A 5658-nucleotide genomic window follows, 5' to 3' on the forward strand; every position below is an offset into this window, starting at 1 on the left:
GCGGCACTTCTCTCTCTTATCTTGCATCACCCTCCTCTTGCAATATGCCCTCTATCGGATCTCCTTATCACCTGGCAGCCATGCAGCCTATGGGCGGCCCCTTCGTAGCACTGCCTTTATTGCACCTGGCCGTATCCCCCGGCTGCCCCTGACTTTGCCCTCATGACCACCTCAAGGCTGGAATCTGCGCCACCCCGTGGACCTCAGCCCGTACTGCAGCTCTCCACATCTCTGCAAGGCTGCCCCCCTCGGCTGTGCTTCCTCAAGCTCCCTCGACCCTGCCTTCCAGATTCTCAAGCCCGCCCTTGGCCTGGCTCTGTCCTGTGCCCCCAGCCCACGCTCAGTCCTCTGGCTCTGGCGCGCGCCGCAATCTCTTCCTACTGGCCGCCCTTCTCTGGCTCCTTTCCCTTCAACTGCATGCCGCCACCACTTGGCTCCCTCCGATCATGCATGGCCCAAGCGGCCCTCTGTCCTTATTTGGCTAACCGCATGCGACCCCCCTTAGCTGACTCATCTCTCCGCATGCAGACACACCGATGGGACCACACATTCCTGCATGCAATGGCCTCCCAAAGACAGTGCCCAACCACAGACATCCCAGCCAACTGGAGCTTACTGCCTCGTTCTCACTCTGCATGGCTTGCATGCCTCATAGTTTTTTTAGCATGGGTTACATTCTTTCAAAAAAAATTATCTTGCACCCTAGCGGCCATTTCCACCCGTGGTCGATCGCAATCCCAAGCACCGCCAAGTGGGTGGACCATGAGGCCGCAGTAGCCGCGTTCGAGTACTCCCGGCTTCAAGTAGCCCTAGCAGCCCCTTTCGAGTTGCACTTTAATTGCTTTGTAATTTGCGGTAGTAGAGGTCACCCTGATTGTGGGCCATCCCGAACTTGTCGCAATTATAACAAATAACCTACTTCAATCTTAAGTCCTTCAAAGAGCCCTCCAAAAAAAACCTTTATGGCCAAATAATGGAACAATAGATTTGCCATAGAGTAAATTCCCTGCATCAACGAGCAGTTTACTTATGAGAGATTAAAAACTGATGCCTGACCTGCTAATTGCCACATCTGGCATACACATCTTTGTGGGACCTATTCCCGGTTGTACCTGGTACTTGTCCAAGCCTTCTACTATCACATTGCTTGCTGTCCTTTATCTACAACTGACACTTTCCATAGTCCCAGACACCTTAGGTGTACCATCATTGCCCGACCCCTTGTTGAGCATTTATGCTCAACCATAGCATTATTTAGGCAATATATCAGTGCATAAGAAGAAAACTGATAGATATTATTTACATCAACATTAAATCCAACACCCCAAGCCACACAGAATCACACACATACGCACACTTTCTGCCGACCTTCACAATAAAGACTGCCTTCGAACAATCACCGGCTACACACAATCAGCTTTATCGACACACACACCATTGCACACAACTCTGTAAACACACACCGGAAGACCTCGCAAGCCTCGATCGCATACAAAATCACACCCAATCTATAACCATAATCACTCTCTCTCTCTCTCTCTCTCCACACACAATCAACCTGTCCGGAGCCAACACTACCACGGACCTACTGCACGAGATTAGAGGGAAAAAAAGAAATTGAATTCAAACCATTCAGGACACCCACAAGCACTCAATGTATCACAAAACGGTATCGAAATACAATGATGGTGCCCGCCGACTCGATGCAATCCGCTCAGCCCTTGTGGTGGCCTTTCGCAAGCAATTCCCTTACTCAACTGACTGCCCCTCTTTCTCTCCACCCCATGCAGCCCATGGCGGCCCCTGTGTGCCCCTTCTCTGCAGCTTCGACACCTTCTCGGACCATACCCGCCTCCTCTCCTTCACTTTCTCGGCAGCGTTTACTTCCTCCTCTTCTATACATGTAGCTCGCGGCACTTCTCTCTCTTATCTTGCATCACCTCCTCTTGCAATATGCCCTCTATCGGATCTCCTTATCACCTGGCGGCCGTGCAGCCTATGGCGGCCCCTTACTGTAGCACTGCCTTTACTGCACCTGGCAGTATCCCCGGCTGCCCCTGACTTTGCCCTCATGACCACCTCAAGGCTGGAATCTGCGCCACCCCGTGGACCTCAGCCCGTACTGCAGCTCCTCCACATCTCTGCAAGGCTGCCCCCCTCGGCTGTGCTTCCTCAAGCTCCCCTCGACCCTGCCTTCCCAGATTCTCAAGCCCGCCCTTGGCCTGGCTCTGTCCTGTGCCCCCAGCCCACGGCTCAGTCCTCTGGCTCTGGCGCGCGCCGCAATCTCTTCCTACTGGCAGCCCTTCTCTGGCTCCTTCCCCTTCAACTGCATGCCGCCACCACTTGGCTCCCCTCCGATCATGCATGGCCCAAGCGGCCCTCTCTCCTTATTTGGCCAACCGCATGCGGCCCCCCTTAGCTGACTCCTCTCTCCGCATGCAGACACCACAGATGGGACCACATTCCTGCATGCAATGGCCTCCCAAAGACAGCGTCACCTCTTCTCCAGCCAACTGCAGCTTACTGCCTCGTTTTTTTAGCATGGCAAACCTTTCAAAAAAAATTATCTTGCGCCTTAGCGGACATTCCCACCTGTGGTCGATCGCAATCCCAAGCACCGCCAAGTTGGTGGACCATGAGGCCGCAGTAGCCGCGTCCAAGTACTCCCGGCTTCAAGTAGCCGTAGCAGCCCCTTTCGAGTCGCACTTCAATTGCTTTGCAATTTGCCGGTAGTGGAGGTCACCCCGATTGTGGGCCATCCGGAACTTGCCGTAATTATAACAAATAACCTCACTTCAATCTTTAGTCCTTGAAAGAGCCCTCCAAAAAAAACCTCATGGCCAAATAATGGGACCATAGATTTGCCATAGAGTGAATTCCCAGAATCGAAGAGCAGTTTACTTATGAGAGATTAAAAACCGATGCCTGACCTGCTAATTGCCACATCTGGCATACACATCTTTCTGGGACCTATTCCCGGTTGTACCTGGTACTTGTCCAAGCCTTCTACTATCACATTGCCTGCTGCCCTTTATCTACTGCTGACACTTTCCATGGTCCGAGACACCTTAGGTGTACCATCATTGCCCGACCCCTTGTTGAGCATTTATGCTCAACCATAGCATTATTTAGGCAATATATCAGTGCATAAGAAGAAAACTGATAGATATTATTTACATAAACATTAAATCCAACACCCCAAGCCACACAGAATCACACACATACGCACACTTTCTGCCGACCTTCACAATAAAGACTACCTTCTAACAATCACCGGCTACACACAATCAGCTTTATCGACACACACACCATTGCACACAACTCTGTAAACACACACCGGAAGACCTCGCAAGCCTCGACCGCATACAAAATCACACCCAATCTATAACCATAATCACTCTCTCTCTCTCTCTCTCTCTCTCTCTCTCTCTCTCTCTCCACACACATGCAACCTGTCCGGAGCCAACACTACCACGGACCTACTGCACGAGATTAGAGGGAAAAAAAGAAATCGAATTCAAACCATTCAGACACCCACAAGCACTCAATGTATCACAAAACGGTATCGAAATACAATGATGGTGCCCGCCGACTGGATGCAATCCGCTCAGCCCTTGTGGTGGCCTTTCGCAAGCAATTCCCTTACTCAACTGACTGCCCCTCTTTCTCTCCACCCCATGCAGCCCATGGCGGCCCCTGTGTGCCCCTTCTCTGCAGCTTCGACACCTTCTCGGACCATACCCGCCTCCTCTCCTTCACTTTCTCGGCAGCGTTTACTTCCTCCTCTTCTACACCTGTAGCTCGCGGCACTTCTCTCTCTTATCTTGCATCACCTCCTCTTGCAATATGCCCTCTATCGGATCTCCTTATCACCTGGCGGCCATGCAGCCTATGGCGGCCCCTTACTGTAGCACTGCCTTTACTGCACCTGGCAGTATCCCCCGGCTGCCCCTGACTTTGCCCTCATGACCACCTCAAGGCTGGAATCTGCGCCACCCCGTGGACCTCAGCCCGTACTGCAGCTCTCCTCCACATCTCTGCAAGGCTGCCCCCCTCGGCTGTGCTTCCTCAAGCTCCCCTCGACCCTGCCTTCCCAGATTCTCAAGCCCGCCCTTGGCCTGGCTCTGTCCTGTGCCCCCAGCCCACGGCTCAGTCCTCTGGCTCTGGCGCGCGCCGCAATCTCTTCCTACTGGCCGCCCTTCTCTGGCTCCTTCCCCTTCAACTGCATGCCGCCACCACTTGGCTCCCCTCCGATCATGCATGGCCCAAGCGGCCCTCTCTCCTTATTTGGCCAACCGCATGCGGCCCCCCTTAGCTGACTCCTCTCTCCGCATGCAGACACCACAGATGGGACCACATTCCTGCATGCAATGGCCTCCCAAAGACAGCGTACCCTGTTCTCCAGCCAACTGCAGCTTACTGCCTCGTTTTTTTAGCATGGCAAACCTTTCAAAAAAATTTATCTTGCGCCTTAGCGGACATTCCCACCTGTGGTCGATCGCAATCCCAAGCACCGCCAAGTTGGTGGACCATGAGGCCGCAGTAGCCGCATCCAAGTACTCCCGGCTTCAAGTAGCCGTAGCAGCCCCTTTCGAGTCGCACTTCAATTGCTTTGTAATTTGCCGGTAGTGGAGGTCACCCTGATTGTGGGCCATCCCGAACTTGCCGTAATTATAACAAATAACCTCACTTCAATCTTTAGTCCTTGAAAGAGCCCTCCAAAAAAAACCTCATGGCCAAATAATGGGACCATAGATTTGTCATAGAGTAAATTCCCAGAATCGACGAGCAGTTTACTTATGAGAGATTAAAAACCGATGCCTGACCTGCTAATTGCCACATCTGGCATACACATCTTTCTGGGACCTATTCCCGGTTGTACCTGGTACTTGTCCAAGCCTTCTACTATCACACTGTCTGCTGCCCTTTACCTGCTGCTGACACTTTCCGTGGTCCGAGACACCTTAGGTGTACCACCGTCAGAGCAGCATTGGTGGCAACTAGAGGCCCATCTCCATTAACAAGGTATTTTTGAGTTGGCCAGTATACAGGCTTAATGCACAACGCAGTGTCGATATGTACGCCAAATGTGGGCCGATACGAAAGAATTTATATATATATAATTCCTTGCCTTGACAGACACTTATACTTGCATCTTGAAAGCTGTGGTGCCATTGAACACGTACACTAGAGTGGGCAATAGAATTCACGGTGATATTGCTAGTCAGTGGATGTTGGAAAATGATGTCATGGAGGCAATGCCTTGGTCGATATGTATGCCCAAATGTAGTGCTCTTGAGCAGAGTGGCCGCTCACAATAAAAATGGCCGTGCAATAAAACTGGCTGCCCGATTAAAGGGCATGGTTAATGGCCACCCTAATTCAATAAAGGGCCAAGCCAAAAGAAAATAAAATTGAAGAGCATGGCATCAACCAGGCAGCGAACGACTGTTGTGCGAGGAGATGACGTAGTCATGGAGGCCAGAGGACTGCTTAGACGAGCCCGGCTATGAAGCGAAAAAGGCTTAGCAGCCCCATGCACCCTTTTTTGGCATTACTCTCGCCAAACTCTATGCTCGTCAAGATCCGCTAGTGCCACATCATAGGGTGGCTACCCATTAGCGACTGCGCTAATGGGTAGGCTATTTTTAGCAAGTT

The 5658-nt window shown here is 51.7% G+C and overlaps 3 pseudogenes; 2 read left to right on the forward strand and 1 right to left on the reverse strand.

Moving 5' to 3' along the window:
- Window positions 1–154: 154 nt before the first annotated feature.
- LOC147417321 (uncharacterized) lies at window positions 155–452 on the reverse strand (annotated as a pseudogene).
- Window positions 453–1932: 1480 nt separating this feature from the next.
- On the forward strand, window positions 1933–3444 carry LOC147417322 (uncharacterized; annotated as a pseudogene).
- Window positions 3445–3825: 381 nt separating this feature from the next.
- Window positions 3826–4629, forward strand: LOC147417323 (uncharacterized; annotated as a pseudogene).
- The last annotated feature ends 1029 nt before the right edge of the window (window positions 4630–5658 follow it).

This window comes from Adiantum capillus-veneris, unplaced genomic scaffold (genome assembly GCF_014529385.1).
Source record: "Adiantum capillus-veneris isolate H3 unplaced genomic scaffold, ASM1452938v2 Hic_scaffold_278, whole genome shotgun sequence".
NCBI lineage: Eukaryota > Viridiplantae > Streptophyta > Polypodiopsida > Polypodiales > Pteridaceae > Adiantum > Adiantum capillus-veneris.